At 50.6% G+C, this 20,596-nt stretch overlaps 1 protein-coding gene across 2 annotated transcripts in view; it reads right to left on the bottom strand.

The window, feature by feature from the left end:
• The window catches only part of PAK3 (p21 (RAC1) activated kinase 3), a 238,133-nt gene extending 219,521 nt beyond the window's left edge, over positions 1-18,612 (bottom strand). Inside the window, exon 1 of one of the 2 annotated variants that reach the window (XM_075323941.1) lies at positions 18,419-18,612. The gene's annotated coding sequence lies outside the window, so the exon portion shown is untranslated. The remainder of the gene's footprint in view (positions 1-18,418) is intronic. The other variant, XM_075323943.1, reaches the window with a different exon arrangement.
• Between the last annotated feature and the right edge of the window lie 1,984 nt (positions 18,613-20,596).

Below are 20,596 nucleotides of genomic sequence, written 5' to 3'. Positions count from 1 at the left end.
TAATAAAGCAGACGCGCTTTCCATGCTCACGGCCTGCACTTTAGGAGCAGCAGATGGCAGCTGAGATACTGGTTCCACATTAACATGAAAATACCAGGAATGGCGCACAGATCGCCTATGAGCAGTGAAAGCTTTTCGCCTCTGCTCCCCTCCTACCACTGAGCTGCTTTGTTGCCTAATGTGTTGCTTTCATTAGGTCTTCATTAGCAATGGCAAAAGCCATTTAGTGGGGTGCAGCCATCTCCGTGAATCTGGAGCGTGTCAATAACAACAGTCTTATTATGTTGCCAAACAAACGTACAATAGCGCCAGCGGGCTACACGAGGGCCGCCAATCACCACGGCTCTGTTCACACCAGAAAAGCTTCTCTGCAGTATTCTGTTCCGTAAAGTGTGAAGAATAGTTCTGCTAATTATTTCAATGGGATTTTTCATATTCCTTGAGTTGGCATCAGGTACCTACTGTTCTATCAGTTGTCACTGGTCTACAGCGGGCACCATTGTGTAACATGTCTCGTTATTGTACGAAGGAAAAACACAGGAATTCCGCTATACCACAGGGCTTTAAGTTGGAAAATCTGCAACAAATTGGCATGCAAAATCCTTGGACTAATCCACTGAGGATAAATACACAATGTGTGAATCCGCGTTAAGGGTAAGCACACACTTCACTACTCCGCATTAGTGGCCACATCACTGTAACTCATAGTGAACACTTGTTAATATTCTTGTGTAGTTCAGCCTGTGAGTGGCGCTATTACGATCCACTCATCCTCATCACATGACCCCCGGGCTCAGTGACCTCTGAGATCCAACATCACCAAGGCCTTCCCCAGTCTTCTTGAGTGGCGTTTCTCCACTCGTCACAGCCCAGCATCGCTCTTGCTTACGGCGCTCTGCAGCGAAGGAGAGCGTGCGCGCGAGATGCTGGGCTGTGACAAGTGGTGAAACTTCGCCCACAGCCCAGTCACTCAGGGAGACTGGGTCTGGCCTCCATGACGTTGGGTCAACTGGAAGTTGATGTGACATCACCGGATCTCAGAGGTCAGAGAGCCAATGGTGGTGGGGGTTTACATGATGGGGATGAGCGGACCGCAATAGCACCGCTTAGAGGCAGAATGTACCACACAAGGTATTTGACAAAAGCCTTCTCTATGAGTTTTACAATTATCTGGACATTAATGCTAAGTAGTGAACCACCCCTTTAAATCTGCGTAGACTCCGTAAAAGAAGTACAAACAGCAAATTTCATCTCTCGCAGTGGATATTTTCCACGTGGCACTTGAGCTGTAGAGGAACTTATTACACAATATTTCAAGTTCCGCTTGCAATTCCCCCCCCCCAATCTAGCAGAAGTGAAATCCACAGTAAATCTGCATGTGGACTTTTCTGTGCATTTCCTTTGAAATTTGTAGGGAAAATATCCAAACCAACTACCCTACCTTTCTAGAGCTGAAAGTTGCGGATATGCTGGTGTGCCGCCCCCGTGCCAGCACGGGCCTTCTGGGGTGGTGGCTCGAGGGTCTCTGGACCCGGGGATCTTGCGGACACGCCAAATAAATGGGGTGGGGGGGGCGTAGATGTACGGGCTAGGCCGTATTACGTTCGTGATGCCACCCACAGTGTGTGGTGAGTTGGGACACCACCGCTGCTATTATGGGGCACCCGGGGAAGATGTAGTGGCAGCTAGATGTTAACCCCTCCGTAGGTAGGGATGGTTGCCCCGGGACCCAGTGTCTAGTGCAGGGTAGAGCGACGGTGAGGGGATGCTTGATTACTCACAGTCAATAAATCACACGAGTCTCTGGTAAACCAAGGTGCTGGTGGCCGGCACTGCAGCCGGTTGCATTCGGGTCCCCCATCCGGGCTGGTGGTCTCTATCCTTTTCCTCTGCACTGACTTTGTGTAAGATGGACTTCCTAGTCTGGAACTCAGGAGTCCGCTCCCGGCTGGATGTGGCCTAAGGAGCCGTGCCCGAAGACGCTGGCCCGTGGGATCTATGGGCCCTGGCGGTGACCTCTTATCCCTATCGGTGGGCTGTTGTCCTCTATGAGGGACAGGACCTATAATCCTGGCCTCAATTGGTTAATTAACCAGGCCGCTTGTTTCCGGTCCTGGCTTCAGGGTCCGAGTACCCCCCCCTTGTGCTCCGGTTTCCGGGTCGGTTCCCTGTGTCGGTTCCGGCGGGCTACAACCCTGTCCCGGTCCACCTCGGTTCTGCCGAGCAGTCTTCCCGTCTCCTGCTGACAGAGACCACCATCTGCCACCTAGCCAAAAGGCACCAGGGCTCCTACCCTGGCACCGTTCAACTTGAACTTTCTCTGCTGGAGCTACACTTAGCTCCAGCCCACACTCCTCTCCATTTGAACTCCAAACTGAACTGCTTCTTTTCCCGCCTGCCCCGGGCTGCCTAGACCCCTGGATGGGCGTGTCCAACTGCCTGGTCACGCCCATTGGTGTGTCTATCTTTCCCTAAGGGGGGGGGGGGTTACTAGGGTTTCAGGTTGACTGTGTGTTTCCTAAAGGCTACTTTACACGCTGCGATATCGGTCCCGATATCGCTAGCGTGGGCATCCGCCCCCATCGGTTGTGCGACACGGGCAAATCGCTGCCCGTGTTGCACAACATCGCCCATACCCGTCACACATACTTACCTGTCCGGCGACGTCGCTGTGACCGGCGAACCGCCTCCTTTCTAAGGGGGCGGTTCGTTCAGCGTCACAGCAACGTCACAGCTGCGTCACTGAACCGCCGCCCAATAGAAGCGGAGATGAGCAGGATGTAACATCCCGCCCACCTCCTTCCCTTCGCATAGCGGCCGGGAGACAGGTAGGAGAGCTTCCTCGTAACTGCGGCATCACACGGAGCAATGTGTGCTGCCGCAGGAGCGACGAACAACTTCGTTACTGCTGCAGTAACAATAATCGAGAATGGACCCCCATGTCACCGATGAGCGATTTTGCACGTTTTTGCGACGATGCAAAAATCGCTCATCGGTGTCACACGCAACAACATCGCTAATGCGGCCGGATGTGCGTCACAAAATCCGTGACCCCAACAACTCCACATTAGCGATGTCGTAGCGTGTAAAGCCCCCTTAAAGCCTCTGTCACATGTTCGTGCCTCCGGTACGTGTTTGGCAGTTTTTTCACGTACCCGAAGGCACGTATACACGTGGACCAATGTATTCCTAATGCATTGGACGCACGTAAGTATTTTGGAATGGAACGTGTGTCCGTTCTGTACTTACGTGTGTCCGTTATGTACTTACGTGTGTCCGTGAGTTTCTCACTCCAACTTGTCAGTTTTTCTCCGGCATCACGGGTATCACACGGCCCGCACCTGAACCACACGGATGTAGTGTGGATGCGGTCCTGTGTGACATGCGCCGGACAAACACGTGTCATTATTTTAAAATAAAAAAAACAAATACTCACCTCCTTCTGCCCTACAGAATCTTCTGCTGTAAACAGTTGCTGCCGGCCGGCGCTCATTATGAGCGTGTTGAGGAGGGGGGCGTGATGTCACGGGCGCTGATCTCCGCCCCTCCGCTTGTCCGGAAGCAGCATCAGCGGGGAGTGGGCAGGGCTGGAGCCGAAGATCAGTACCCTGGACAGCAGCAAGGACCACGTGAGTATTCAAATTACCGGTTCTCTGTGTGTTATCATGGATAGCACACGGAGAACACACGTGGCCTGCACGTACCAGAGACACGTACTTACATAATGCAACATGCAAGGAAAAATACGTGTCTCATGGCACGTGCGTGATTTTCACGTGAGTGTGGCAGAGGCCTAAGTGAGGGAAGGTGTTATGCAGGGGCCCATCTGTGACTACCTGGTTTTGTCAGGGCGTCACACTGGCAGCTCCCTTTGCATTTGCCAATGAACGCTGCTCCAGTTGATAATGTACGGTGAGTGAACCCCTTTAGTCTTTAATCTAGGTACACTAACAGCTCGGTGTTACATTGATTTGGTTATGGAACTAGGGGTGAGGCCATTCCTCCAAACTGTCCCAGGAGCCATTTTTTCAAGATGACAATGCCGGCCCACACACTCCTCATGCTACTGTGATGGCGGCCTAAACATGCTACCACGGCCTGCAGCATCCCTGGACTTGTTGCCCATCGAGGACATCTTGGACAGCATTAGCTGCCAGCAGTGGATCTTGATGATTTAACAAAGTGCATTTTGCATGGCAGAACATTCCATAATAATCTAGTTGATAGCAGCCGAGACATGTTAGTTCCGGTACTTCTCTGCATGGTGTTCATACTCGATACTAAATACATTGAGATGTTCTGAACATTTTTATTCCATTTTATCCTTATTTGAATATTAATTAACAACTCTATCCATCCTGAGGTTTTCCGGATTCCACAAATTTCCTTTTTTGTGTTGCAATTTCAATGTTGGAGTGTAGACCAGTATATAGGCAGTTATAATGAGGAAATCCCAGATAATATAGCAGGAAAACAAAAACATTGTACCTACATAGCACACTCACAAATACCTTTGGAAAACAGGAGGACAAAACAAGAGTAAAGTGCAAAATTGGATAATTTTAATACAAAACAGCTGGCACAATGTAAAAGTCGGCAGCACACTCCACTAGGCGTGTGTATAACAACAGTTTACAGTTATGAAGCATGTAATAAAATATACAGAGTAAAACTTGCAATCTGAATTTTGCTGGCTGCAGATCACAACATCCTTAAGGCAAAGGAGTACAATAAGTACATAACCCATAAACATAAATAATAGAATATAGTGGTTACACAAGGGGTAGTACTACAAGTGCCAAGTCAACCAATACATGCTTATCAGTGATCCAAATAACACATGGTACTAACAGCAAAGTAAGACACAGATTATGGGCAGGGTGATCGATAGCATAGAAGTAGGCATACCCATAATTAACACAGCCAGGTGGAGACCAGTAGAGAGGTCCCCCTGGAGCAAGGACCCCTACGTACGTTTCACGATCACAAAGATTTTTGATCATTTCATCAGGTGGAGAGAAGGTGGAACATCATGTGGAAGCGCCGTGCTTTTAGACATGGCGCTCGGTCACTCCTGCTACTCCACCCCCAAAGCGTCAGTATATAGGCAGTACCAGACTCATCCACCACTCACTGAGCGTCATAAGGTCGCGTCATCATCGCAACATTATGACACGTAAGTTGCAGCCTTGACACAACCTGAAGTCTTTTCACTATAGGCCGAGGTTAGACAGCAATCCTCAATTTTAGAGGGGAGACACACACACACACACACACATAAATGAGGTACACAAGCAAATACTAAGAGGCTAAAATGTAACTTTTATTCCTAATATTCATAGTGTTTTCTGGGAGCTTGGGCACAGGACCTCTTACCTCTATTGAAACACCGGAGTCCCCTGATGATTCAAGGATGATGAAACATGTCAGGACGAGGCTAGGAATGTCATAGGGGTTCCAAGAGAGGGTTAGATGTGGTCTGCCATTGTCAGGGCGTAAGCTATTGGGGTGACAGATGAAGCAAGCTCTCCTAGGGATTTATAGGGTTAGTGGTGGTTTGAAAACGAAAGACCCATATAGAGTTTGACGTACCCCAAGCTTCAAAGAATGGGTGAGATTGTTCCTATTTTCTCATCTATATATTACCTGTGAATACTGTGGATTCGTTTGTATAAGACCAGGATATAGTACTTTGGTTGTTTATATTGAGGGGGTTTTTTTTATTATTTTTTTGTGTGTGCTCACATACTGGACCACTGTCCATTTTCTGGGTCAAATAGTCATACTCATTTTTGTTTGTTTTGTTGTGGGTTTTTTTTGATAATTTTGTTATATATGTTTATAGGCTTGCTCGGTTACCATAACTAATATCATATGGTCATTGCCTGATTTATTGTCGGTGAACCGAGGAGCTTTGGGTTACTCGCATACCTAATCTAGGTTTTTATGAATATTAGGAATAAAAGTTACATTTTAGCCTCTTAGTATTTGCTTTTGTATCTATAGTGAAGAGGCCAGACATGTGGTGCGCCCAACGGCTGAAATTACAGGAACAGACAAGGAGGAGAGTTTTGGTAATAAAAAAAATATATATATATTTATAAAAATTAAATTCTGACCTCTCCGACCACCCCGCTGCTTACTGTCTGGTCCTCTTCTTTGCACTGACATGTGCCATATTTTAAGGCCTTGCAGCAGCATCAAGGCCCAAGAGTTTGCAGCACATAAATAAGGATGCGACATTGACACCAAAACCTTATGTTGCGCAGTAACCTCCAAGGCCTGTCTGGATGTACCGTATGTCCTGACCTATAGTAAATCTCGCATGGCCAACAATAAAAAGAGGCCAAATGGTGGGTGGCAAGCACCAGTGTGTATAGGTTTTCTTTTTCCTTGGCCCTGTTGCAACTTATATACACGTCCAGGTTATGAACAAAGCTACAGATGATAGCTAATTTGCAGCCAAGAGATTGCCTGTATGCATTTATATCAGGGCCGCTTTTAGAAGAAGCCCTTTAGCCCTTTTTTTGGTTTTTCTTCTACACTTCTTCCCAGAGCCATAACTTTATATTAACATGATGTTTTGATCACTTGTTACAGCATATTTTGTGGTATGTAATGACAAACATGGAGGTCTTCACTAGATAGCCCGCTATCATAGCAATCCATCGGCGATCCGTGATCACTACACAGGTGTGCCAATATGCGCCTAAAATGGCAGTGTGTATTAAATGCACCTGTCAGATTTTGAGAGCAGGATTTAACAGGTTAACAATCTTGAACGGAGCTCAGGTCCTCCTATGATTGTAATGCACAGCCATGACCTGAGAGTATGGGGTGAGCTCATTGCATACACCCGCTTCCCATTTGCGCCGTGCATGTACGGTGGATGCTGTGAAGGCGTTAATATGTACCACAATGCATGCTAGACACACTACAGAGGACATCCCACCAATCCATCTCCTCCAATGGTGACGTCACAGTCAGATGATCGGGATGTCAAGGTCAAAGGTCCTTAACTAGTCTCCAAATCTGAAGCTACACTGATAATGGCATTATCAGCGTAGCTCCTGCTGTAGATGCTGGGGCCCTCCAAGGATGTTGGGGCCCGGAGTGACTGCCCAGTTTGCTCTGCCCCAACGCTGGCCCTGATGTTTAGGATGTCTATGGACACATACAGCTGCTACGTCCTTTGCTCACAAGACAGGAATACTATGCAATCTCAATTTTTGAACATAATACTGTTGAATCTGCAAATATCTTGAACACAATGTACATTAGGCTGCTTTCACACATCCGGTTTTTGCTGAGCGACACAATACGGCGCTTTACAGAAAAAAACGCAACCTTTTTTTTTGCCGCCGGTTGCGTTTTTCCGCATAGACTTGCATTAGCGCTGTATTGTACCGGATGGAACGTTGCCTGGCACATTTTTTTTGTGCGGCGAAAAAAAACGCATTGTGCCGGATCCGGTGCGATGCGGCGCGATTTACAATGCAAGCCTATGGATGCCGGATGCGGTTTTGTGCACTGCGCATGCTCAGTATATAGCCGCATCTGTCAATAACGGACGGGCCACATGAAAAAAAAAAAAACCTAAGCAACGGATCAGTTTTTTTCGCCGCATCCGTTGCATAGGTTTTTGAGCCGGATTGTGCCGCTCAGCACAAACCGGATGTGTGACAGCAGCCTTAGTAATGTGGTGACCTATTACGCCATAATAAGAGAAACTGTACATTGCTTTAAGATTATAATGGGTACAAGTTCATACGCAAAAAAACTAAAAAACGTATTGCTCACGAATTCCCACAACAGAGGAAATTCAGCACGGTTTAGCCCCTGCTGTCGCCCCCTGGCCAGCCCCATATACCTTTGGGATGATGCAGATGGTGACATGATGGATAACCTTCCCTATCTGATGCCATAAACTCCACCATCAATCACAAAGAGCGTTCTGTTACTAAAAATGCAATCAGCGCAGGATCTGACGGGTGAATTTATTGGCGGATGCTAAGGAGACGCATCCATCGCTATAAATATGCAACATATCGATGCAATGATTCACCAGCTGGTAAACTGTGGCACGGGGCGGACACTTTCTGCACTGGGCACCATTACTTCTGGTTATAGTGGAGAGAACAACATCTGGTCAGCACTCAGCACAAAAAGTAACAATAAAACAATAGGAAACAGGTCATTGTACGGACTGACCAAGGCTTTAACCCCTGTGTGACCAGAGTGTTTCGGACCCACATGAACAGACACTTACCCCCATTAAGGGCCAAGCAATTTTTGTTTCTTGGGCCCTCATCTCACCCACCCCACCTTCTTCCAAGAGTCACAAGTCGTAACTTTATTTTCCCGTCCCATCTATTTTATCATACGGTGTACTGAACAATGGGGGAAAAAATTCAAAGTGAAGTAAAATTACAAAAAAAAAAAAACACAACAACAAACAAAACAAACATAAAAAAAAATAAATGCCAGAATACATTTTTGGGTTTTTCTGGTATTAATTCTAAAAATGACCAGGCAATATGATTCTCCAGGTCAGTATGAGTGCAACAATACAAAAACTAGCATTTTATTTAGTTTATTTTTAAGCGGTGGAAAAATAAAAAAAAAAAAACAGAAATTTGAAAAACTTTTTTAATAATAATAATAATAATAATAATAATAATAATAATAATAAATAATACATATTAGCTTTTTCAAAACCTGTAACATTTTCTATTTTTGGTTGATGGAGCGGTGTGTGGTCCTGATGTTTATATTGATAATATTTCATACGATGCTTTCATCGCTTCTTATTGCATTTTTTTCTGTTATTGTAGAAACTAAAAAAATTCATAATTGTGAGATTTCAATTTATTGTTTTTTTTCATATCGGTTTCATTTTATGTTTCGATGGATCAGACTTTTCTGGACGCGATCAAAACCATATATTTCTGGACTTTTTTAGTTTTTACATTTCTTTATTGTTAACTGAATAAAAATGGGGCAATTCAAATCTTTATATCCTTTTATTTCTTAAAACTGTTTCCTTACTTTTTACTTTAGGGGATTTGAACCTGGGATCTTCTGATTGCCTGTACTATATACAGCAAGATCAGTATTGTATGTAGTAAAAAAAAAAAAATAATAATATCAACCCTTGCCTGTCATAGTAACTCACAGCGGATAGGTGTAGATCGAATCACAGCACTTAAATGCAGCTGTTAGCGGCATTTGATTAACAGCAGCGATTGGAGGGTATGCAGATCACTGCTGTTAGAGGCAGATGCCGGCTATGTAATATTACCGATAGCTGCACTTTGTGGAGCTGCTCTGCTTCTGAGCAAACTCCAAAGAAGAAGGGCAGCATGGTGACTCAGTGGTTAGCACTGTTGCTTTCCAGTACTGGGTTCAAATCCCACCAACGACAACATCTGCAAGGAGTTTGTGTGTTTCCTCCCACACTCTAAAGACCTACTGATAAGGAATCTAGATTGTGAGTCCCAAAGGGGACAGTGATGATGATGTATGTAAAGCGCTGCGGAATATGAAAAAAAAAAATTAAAACTACTATATATTTTTATCAGAGAAATCTGCTTCTTTCTCCCCCTGGAATACATCTTTCCCCTTTAGAAGACTCTTTGACTAATCTCCCTCTAGTGGCACCTGCAGATATCTAAACGTGGATGATACACAGAGGACACGTGGCGCAAAAGGACCAGAATGGTGCAGATAACGGGAGAAAACGGCTACATGAACATATATCTCTATATGACCTTGGTAATGCATACATTTTAAAGTCTAGTCAAAAAGTTTGAATTATACCATAGCTTTATTCAACCACCATAAAAACAAAATACTACAAAAAGGTACCGTAATCACCTTATTAAAAAACATGAAAAAAAAATTGCAGGACAGCATAGTCATGAGCAAAGTAACGTCTCATAAAAGGCCCATAGGCAAGTACAATCAGATATTACAACAGACTGGATTATACAATCACATAAGATAATGATGAAATACCTCCTCGGACACACACATATATATATATATATATATATATATATATATATATATATATATATATATATATATATATATATATATATATATATATATATATATATATATATATATACACACACACACACACACACTAATATATATATATTTACAGAGGTATATACAAGCTAGATATAATACATAAAGTGCACGTGCAAGTACGGTATTCTTCCAAACTATACAGGCTGAATTCCTTTGCATGTGGTACTATATAAGTGAACGTGCACTTTGTATAGTATTACATGCACAGGAATCCAGCCTGTATAGTTTGGGAGAATACCGTACTTGCACTTTATGTATTACATACATACATACATACGGTACATATATATTATATATATATTCTCAATCTGAGGATACAAAGGATCAAGGTCAGACACAGTGAAGAGACACCTGTACAGAACAGTATATAGGACCTAGTGTTGAGCGAGTAGTTGACTATTCGCACTAACTATGCTGTTAGCGAGTACTGTCCGCTGGTCGCATATTCGTTATGAGTAGCCGGCGCAATGTAAGTCAATGGGAAATACTCGCTAAGTAGTGAGTAACCCAAAAGCTGTACTTTTCGTGCGAGTAGCGAATAGTGCGGCTTACTCGCTAGTTAGCGAAAATTTCCCATTGACTTACATTGCGCCTGCTACTTGTAACAAATATGTGTGTAGCGGACAGTACTCACTAACAGCATAGCCAGTGCGAATAGTCAACTACTCCCTCAACACTAATAGGCCCTCATCAGGCAGCAGGTAGTAGTGCTTGCTCTTCACTACTCCGCCGTCATTGTGAAACAATGCTAGTGGCCAACACAATGTCTCTACAGCACAGAGTGTTGCTCCAGCTTAACCCATTCAGTGCTGCTTCTCTGACCACTAGGGATAGCACACAGAGTGTGGGGAGTCGGCACATTGAGAACGAACATACTGTAGACAGTGTGTGCAGTACACAGATGCTGCATATCCAGGTAAAGCATTTACTGACTTTATATCCTACCATTATGTACCAAGTATAGGATACTGTAGCCAGGGGTGTCAAACTGAAGCCCCACGAGCCAAATCCTGCCCGCAACATTATTTTATGTGGCCTGCGAGCTTGTCTTCACAGTCCATATAGTCCGGCACAAAAAAGCACCATCCGTGATTTTTTTTAACTTTTAGCCAGTTTATACTGCGCATGCGCTAAAGAGGTTGCCATGCACAATACAATCAGTGAATGCTGAAATGTATGGGCTCCTAGTAGGTATGGTGTCAATTCTGCCACATACTGTCTGTCAGCATCACTTCCAGTCCAGAGAGCAGCACACCATTCAACAGAGATGAGACGCACGCTCCCCATATTTAGCCCTCATTGACTGCATCTATGAGACGCTGCAGGTGAAAAGCTGCAAAAGGTGGTGGGCTCGCACAGCCCCACCACCCAGGGACGGCCCTCGCAAAGCCCCACCACCCAGGGACGGCCCTCGCACAGTCCCACCACCCAGGGACGGCCCTCGCACAGTCCCACCACCCAGGGACGGCCCTCGCACAGTCCCACCACCCAGGGACGGCCCTCGAACAGCCCCACCACCCAGGGACGGCCCTCGAACAGCCCCACCACCCAGGGACGGCCCTCGCACAGCCCCACCACCCAGGGACGGCCCTCGCACAGCCCCACCACCCAGGGACGGCCCTCGCACAGCCCCACCACCCAGGGACGGCCCTCGCACAGCCCCACCACCCAGGGACGGCCCTCGCACGGCCCCACCACCCAGGGACGGCCCTCGCACAGCCCCACCACCCAGGGACGGCCCTCGCACAGCCCCACCACCCAGGGACGGCCCTCGCACAGCCCCACCACCCAGGGACGGCCCTCGCACAGCCCCACCACCCAGGGACTGTCAGGAGGGGGTGACAGCTAGTCCTATGGACTGTCTACTGATGGGTCAATATAAATAATACAACCAATTCCATCACACCCTCTTATAAAGACGTCATGGGGAAAGTCACATAGACCCAGAAGAAGGGGATTTATACTATACTGTGGATGTAGATTCAGATATTAAATTATGGCTCCATCCTCCAGCACTATTCTGTAGGGGTCCCGAGCCCCCCATCCTTCTTACTGCAGCACTTGACCATGCGTGGGCAGCTCCAGGCATTGTCTACAGAGCTGCACTGTCTCTGCTATTTCCATAGACTAGAATAGAGGAGCACCACACATGCTTGACAGACCCTCTACGACAGGGGTGGGGAACCTCCGGCCCGCGGGCCGCATGCGGCCCGCCATGACCTTTTATGTGGCCCCCGGGCAGATTCCCGGGGGAGGCAGTGCTCGTGCTGTCACCGCAGTTTGCTGCCGCCGGCCCTTTAAATCCACACATTGCTGTTTGTGCTGCAATGTGTTCTCCCGTCGGCCAGTGCCAATTGTGGGCGGGTCCACAGCAGCCTCACAGCTTCCTGCCTTGTGTGTCCGCCCCCTGCCCTCCGGAGATCACAGATCAGTGCCTGCCTTCTCCTTCTGATGCAGTGTGTCCGGCTCCTGCACTCCGGTGATGTGAGTGCAATGCTGCTGTGAGTCCAGCGCCGACCATCTGCTGCTATATGCCCTGCCCAATGCTTTGTGCCTCCCCACACCAGTTCTGTAAACCCTCTCCCCCAGAGTTGCATGAAACTCTCAGCGCAGTGTGGCCCCCAATGTCCTGTGTGCACCCCTCCCCCAGTCCTGTGTGCACCCCTCCCCCAGTCCTGTGTGCACCCCCTCAGTCCTGTGTGCACCCCCTCAGTCCTGTGTGCACCCCCTCAGTCCTGTGTGCACCCCCTCAGTCCTGTGTGCACCCCCTCAGTCCTGTGTGCACCCCCCCAGTCCTGTGTGCACCCCCCCAGTCCTGTGTGCAGGCCCCCCAGTCCTGTGTGCAGGCCCCCCAGTCCTGTGTGCAGGCCCCCCAGTCCTGTGTGCAGGCCCCCCAGTCCTGTGTGCAGGCCCCCCAGTGATGTCTGTGCAGGCCCCCCAGTGATGTCTGTGCAGGCCCCCCAGTGATGTCTGTGCAGGCCCCCCAGTGATGTCTGTGCAGCCCCCCCAGTGATGTCTGTGCAGCCCCCCCAGTGATGTCTGTGCCTCCCCCCCAGTGATGTCTGTGCCTCCCCCCCAGTGATGTCTGTGCCTCCCCCCCAGTGATGTCTGTGCCTCCCCCCCAGTGATGTCTGTGCCTCCCCCCCAGTGATGTCTGTGCCTCCCCCCCAGTGATGTCTGTGCCTCCCCCCCAGTGATGTCTGTGCCTCCCCCCCAGTGATGTCTGTGCCTCCCCCCCAGTGATGTCTGTGCCTCCCCCCAGTGATGTCTGTGCCTCCCCCCCAGTGATGTCTGTGCCTCCCCCCCAGTGATGTCTGTGCCTCCCCCCCAGTGATGTCTGTGCCTCCCCCCCAGTGATGTCTGTGCCTCCCCCCCAGTGATGTCTGTGCCTCCCCCCCAGTGATGTCTGTGCCTCCCCCCCAGTGATGTCTGTGCCTCCCGCGTGTGGTGTCTGTGCCCCCAGCCCCGCGTGTGGTGTCTGTGCCCCCAGCCCCGCGTGTGGTGTCTGTGCCCCCAGCCCCGCGTGTGGTGTCTGTGCCCCCAGCCCCGCGTGTGGTGTCTGTGCCCCCAGCCCCGCGTGTGGTGTCTGTGCCCCCAGCCCCGCGTGTGGTGTCTGTGCCCCCAGCCCCGCGTGTGGTGTCTGTGCCCCCAGCCCCGCGTGTGGTGTCTGTGCCCCCAGCCCCGCGTGTGGTGTCTGTGCCCCCAGCCCCGCGTGTGGTGTCTGTGCCCCCAGCCCCGCGTGTGGTGTCTGTGCCCCCAGCCCCGCGTGTGGTGTCTGTGCCCCCAGCCCCGCGTGTGGTGTCTGTGCCCCCAGCCCCGCGTGTGGTGTCTGTGCCCCCAGCCCCGCGTGTGGTGTCTGTGCCCCCAGCCCCGCGTGTGGTGTCTGTGCCCCCAGCCCCGCGTGTGGTGTCTGTGCCCCCAGCCCCGCGTGTGGTGTCTGTGCCCCCAGCCCCGCGTGTGGTGTCTGTGCCCCCAGCCCCGCGTGTGGTGTCTGTGCCCCCAGCCCCGCGTGTGGTGTCTGTGCCCCCAGCCCCGCGTGTGGTGTCTGTGCCCCCAGCCCCGCGTGTGGTGTCTGTGCCCCCAGCCCCGCGTGTGGTGTCTGTGCCCCCAGCCCCGCGTGTGGTGTCTGTGCCCCCAGCCCCGCGTGTGGTGTCTGTGCCCCCAGCCCCGCGTGTGGTGTCTGTGCCCCCAGCCCCGCGTGTGGTGTCTGTGCCCCCAGCCCCGCGTGTGGTGTCTGTGCCCCCAGCCCCGCGTGTGGTGTCTGTGCCCCCAGCCCCGCGTGTGGTGTCTGTGCCCCCAGCCCCGCGTGTGGTGTCTGTGCCCCCAGCCCCGCGTGTGGTGTCTGTGCCCCCAGCCCCGCGTGTGGTGTCTGTGCCCCCAGCCCCGCGTGTGGTGTCTGTGCCCCCAGCCCCGCGTGTGGTGTCTGTGCCCCCAGCCCCGCGTGTGGTGTCTGTGCCCCCAGCCCCGCGTGTGGTGTCTGTGCCCCCAGCCCCGCGTGTGGTGTCTGTGCCCCCAGCCCCGCGTGTGGTGTCTGTGCCCCCAGCCCCGCGTGTGGTGTCTGTGCCCCCAGCCCCGCGTGTGGTGTCTGTGCCCCCAGCCCCGCGTGTGGTGTCTGTGCCCCCAGCCCCGCGTGTGGTGTCTGTGCCCCCAGCCCCGCGTGTGGTGTCTGTGCCCCCAGCCCCGCGTGTGGTGTCTGTGCCCCCAGCCCCGCGTGTGGTGTCTGTGCCCCCAGCCCCGCGTGTGGTGTCTGTGCCCCCAGCCCCGCGTGTGGTGTCTGTGCCCCCAGCCCCGCGTGTGGTGTCTGTGCCCCCAGCCCCGCGTGTGGTGTCTGTGCCCCCAGCCCCGCGTGTGGTGTCTGTGCCCCCAGCCCCGCGTGTGGTGTCTGTGCCCCCAGCCCCGCGTGTGGTGTCTGTGCCCCCAGTTAATTAATTGCTTCACCCAATATAGCAGGGTCATTTAAACATTGATAATTTTGTGCGGCCCCCGAAGGTTGGTAGAAATTTCCAAATGGCCCCCGACAGAAAAAAGGTTCCCCACCCCTGTTCTACGAGGAAACCCCTGGGAGTCAGCAGTGGAGCCTTTGGCAATCAGTCCTGTCCATAGGTGATGAATGCCCATTGTGATACAAAAATTAAAATACAACATCCCGTATAATTTAGGTTAGACGTGTTTGTCATCCAGCACAGCTCATATCTGAGCTCCAGGTAATCCGGCTGCATCACCTTAGGATTATATTTTTTTTATCTCAAAGCATCCGTAGCATCAGCACTGCTACATCTGGGCTGCTATATGGTCCTCGCTAATGCAAACATTGGTTAGACACAGATCCAGTGTGCACATACGACAGCACGGATCCAGACTGCAGACCTAGCACGCAGCGTGCACATACGACAGCACGGATCCAGACTGCAGACCTAGCACGCAGCGTGCACATACGACAGCACGGATCCAGACTGCAGACCTAGCACGCAGCGTGCACATACGACAGCACGGATCCAGACTGCAGACCTAGCACGCACATACGACAGCATGGATCCAGACTGCAGATCTAGTACGCAGCGTGCACATACGACAGCACGGATCCAGACTGCAGACCTAGCACGCAGCGTGCACATACGACAGCACGGATCCAGACTGCAGACCTAGCACGCAGCGTGCACATACGACAGCACGGATCCAGACTGCAGATCTAGCACGCAGCGTGCACATACGACAGCACGGATCCAGACTGCAGATCTAGCACGCAGCGTGCACATACGACAGCACGGATCCAGACTGCAGACCTAGTACGCAGCGTGCACATACGACAGCACGGATCCAGACTGCAGACCTAGCACGCACATACGACAGCATGGATCCAGACTGCAGATCTAGTACGCAGCGTGCACATACGACAGCACGGATCCAGACTGCAGACCTAGCACGCAGCGTGCACATACGACAGCACGGATCCAGACTGCAGATCTAGCACGCAGCGTGCACATACGACAGCACGGATCCAGACTGCAGACCTAGCACGCAGCGTGCACATACGACAGCACGGATCCAGACTGCAGACCTAGTACGCAGCGTGCACATACGACAGCACGGATCCAGACTGCAGACCTAGCACGCACATACGACAGCATGGATCCAGACTGCAGATCTAGTACGCAGCGTGCACATACGACAGCACGGATCCAGACTGCAGACCTAGTACGCAGCGTGCACATACGACAGCATGGATCCAGACTGCAGACCTAGCACGCAGCGTGCACATACGACAGCACGGATCCAGACTGCAGATCTAGCACGCAGAGTGCACATATGACAGCCCGGATCCAGACTGCAGACCTAGAACGCACATACGACAGCACGGATCCAGACTGCAGATCTAGTACGCAGCGTGCACATACGACAGCATGGATCCAGACTGCAGACCTAGCACGCAGCGTGCACATACGACAGCACGGATCCAGACTGCAGATCTAGCACGCAGAGTGCACATATGACAGCACGGATCCAGACTGCAGACCTAGCACGCACATACGACAGCATGGATCCAGACTGCAGATCTAGTACGCAGCGTGCACATACGACAGCATGGATCCAGACTGCAGACCTAGCACGCAGCGTGTACATACGACAGCACGGATCCAGACTGCAGACCTAGCACGCACATACGACAGCACGGATCCAGACTGCAGACCTAGCACGCAGAGTGCACATACGACAGCACGGATCCAGACTGCAGACCTAGCACGCACATACGACAGCACGGATCCAGACTGCAGACCTAGCACGCACATACGACAGCACGGATCCAGACTGCAGACCTAGCACGCACATACGACAGCACGGATCCAGACTGCAGACCTAGCACGCACATACGACAGCACGGATCCAGACTGCAGACCTAGCACGCACATACGACAGCACGGATCCAGACTGCAGACCTAGCACGCACATACGACAGCACGGATCCAGACTGCAGACCTAGCACGCACATACGACAGCACGGATCCAGACTGCAGACCTAGCACGCACATACGACAGCACGGATCCAGACTGCAGACCTAGCACGCACATACGACAGCACGGATCCAGACTGCAGACCTAGCACGCACATACGACAGCATGGATCCAGACTGCAGACCTAGCACGCACATACGACAGCACGGATCCAGACTGCAGACCTAGCACGCACATACGACAGCATGGATCCAGACTGCAGACCTAGCACGCACATACGACAGCATGGATCCAGACTGCAGACCTAGCACGCACATACGACAGCACGGATCCAGACTGCAGACCTAGCACGCACATACGACAGCATGGATCCAGACTGCAGACCTAGCACGCACATACGACAGCCCGGATCCAGACTGCAGACCTAGTACGCACATACGACAGCACGGATCCAGACTGCAGACCTAGCACGCACATACGACAGCACGGATCCAGACTGCAGACCTAGCACGCACATACGACAGCACGGATCCAGACTGCAGACCTAGCACGCACATACGACAGCACGGATCCAGACTGCAGACCTAGCACGCACATACGACAGCACGGATCCAGACTGCAGACCTAGCACGCACATACGACAGCACGGATCCAGACTGCAGATCTAGTACGCACATACGACAGCATGGATCCAGACTGCAGACCTAGCACGCACATACGACAGCATGGATCCAGGCCTGGGCAAATTTACCCTGCAACCCAGTCCATCAGTGCAGAGCATGAGCCAATGGCAAGTGCTGCCAGCCTGACCAATCAGCGACTGCCGCCGGCCCTCATGTGCTGCCATCCACACGTATGTTATCCATCATGATGGAGTCGATGACATATCCCGGTGTGTGGAGATACATGTTATATCCTATATATACACTGCTCCATACAACACTGAACCTGGCGCTGACAGCTGCAACGTGGCCCAGGTACAGCCACAAAGGATCAGACGTGGGCTCACAAAGCAGATGCTCCATCCCCATCACTCATCCATTACCGATTAACCCTCACCATGCCTGGCTATGGGGGGGGGGCACGGACAATGCCCCATAAATCGCACCGTAAAACGGGCACCTGTCCATATTCATCCTACAACAAGCTGTGGGGCAGCACTGGCATTACAATGAGGCGTGGTTCTATACAGTGTATAATATATTATATTATATACACACACACACATATATATATATATATGCCATGGCACGGTACAATACATTGCAGACACGCAGGCTGCACCATATTGTGTGAAGGTGGCAGTGTGACACCATTTTCCCCCTCCTCGCCCTGGCATCCCTGTGTGGGCACGGCCGCCATGTCTTACCTCGGTGCTGCCTCCTGCCTGGCTCGCTGCACTGGCCGGGGATGGGGCTGTCACTGCTGCCTCTGCTCTGTCTCCATGACACGGATGAGCGGCAGGGATGCTCCGGCTTCTTGTTCCTGCAGCAGGCGGAAGTGCTGCACACACGGCTCTGCGGCTGCACGCAGCACAGACCTCCTCCTCCTCCTCACTGCTCCGCTTCCCCTTCTCTACTCTCCTTTTTATTAACCCCTTAGTAACTCTCAGTTTACGTTATGATAACCAGTACATAAGAGCCCTGGTGTATGACAACACTGCCGTTGCCTATAGCAACCAGTCATCTCTTAGCCCTTCTATTGCTCCCTGACAATGGCCACTCATTCCACATTCTGCTGTTTACTATTCACTAGAATCATATTTTTAAAAAACAGGTGACTTACCTCAATAAGAAATACATGAGGGATTTAAAAATAAATATTTTTTTTTCTTGTTGAAAATGGCTGAAAAATTCAATTTGGAAGCAAACTGATTTATCACAAATAAAAGACATTATTGTGTGAGGTGTGTGCAGCCCTGCAATGGGGGAAGCAGTAACCAATATCTGCCCCCTGTCCGGCTGCCTCAGCTCTGGTCCTTCGGTCCTCGCTTTGCATCTTCAGGTCAGGACATCCGGAGGACCAGGCGGCTCTAGGACTATTTCTATCTTTTTATCCCCTTCTCAGCGCCCCCAAAAATTCAGCGTAATGGCGGGCAGGTTTTCACGCATCTGAATTTTCTATGAAATTAACAGCATAATTGATTTCTTCCTAATTGATTCACTACTCCTTGAAGTGAATAAAGATGAAATCAGCCTGAAGTAATGAATATCAAAATGGGCATCAACGTGGGCGCCTGGCAATGCCCATGTAACATATGAGCTCAAGTCTAGCCTAGTCCAAATTGTTCTTATATGGATTAGTCTGGGTAATAGACACGCTGCCAGCTAACCTGGGGTAATATATCCGCCAACAACTAGTCTGGGGTAATACGCATACCACCAGACTGGTGTAATAGATACCCTGTGGACTAGTCTGATGTAATAGATACCCTGTGGACTAGTCTGAGGTAATAGATACCCTGTGGACTAGTCTGAGGTAATAGATACCCTGTGGACTAGTCTGAGGTAATAGATACCCTGTGGACTAGTCTGAGGTAATAGGTTGTAATAGACATACCACATGACTAGTCTGGCTTAATGGATACCTTTTGGACTTGTCTCGCGTAATGGATACCCTGTGGACTAGTCTGGTGTAATGGATACCCTGTGGGCTAGTCTGGGGTAATGGATATCCAATGGTCTAGTCTTGGGTAATGGATACCTTGTGGACTAGTCTTGGGTAATGAATACTCTGTGGACTAGTTTGGGGTTATGGATGCCCTGTGGGCTAGTCTGGCATAATGGATACCCTGTGGACTAGTATGGGGTAATGGATACCCTGTGGACTAGTCTGGCGTAATGGATACCCTGTGGACTAGTCTAGTGTAATGAATACCCTGTGGGCTAGTCTGGCGTAATTGATACCCTGTGGACTAGTCTGGGGTAATGGATACCCTGTGGACTAGTCTGATGTAATAGATACCCTGTGGACTAGTCTGAGGTAATAGATACCCTGTGGACTAGTCTGAGGTAATAGGTTGTAATAGACATACCACATGACTAGTCTGGCGTAATGGATACCCTGTGGATTAGTCTGGGGTAATGGATACCGTGTGGATTAGTCTGGGGTAATGGATACCCTGTAGATTAGTTTGGTGTAATGGGTGCCCTGTAGATTAGTTTGGGGTAATGGATACTCTGTGGGCTAGTCTGGCGTAATGGATACCCTGTGGACTAGTCTTCGGTAATGGATACCCTGTGAACTAGTCTGGGGTAATGGATACCCTGTGGATTAGTCTTGGGTAATGGATATCCTGTGGGTTAGTCTGGCGTAGTGGATACCCTGTGGATTAGTCTGGGGTAATGGATACTCTATGGGCTAGTCTAGCTTAATGGATACCCTTTGGACTTGTCTCGCGTAATGAATACCCTGTGGACTAGTCTGGTGTAATGGATACCCTGTGGGCTAGTCTGGCGTAATTGATACCCTGTGGACTAGTCTGGGGTAATGGATACCCTGTGGACTAGTCTTGGGTAATGGATACCTTGCGGACTAGCCTGGGGTA

This window comes from Anomaloglossus baeobatrachus, chromosome 9, assembly GCF_048569485.1.
Source record: "Anomaloglossus baeobatrachus isolate aAnoBae1 chromosome 9, aAnoBae1.hap1, whole genome shotgun sequence".
NCBI classification, from domain to species: Eukaryota; Metazoa; Chordata; class Amphibia; order Anura; family Aromobatidae; genus Anomaloglossus; species Anomaloglossus baeobatrachus.
This window is presented reverse-complemented; position numbering and strand designations above follow the sequence as displayed.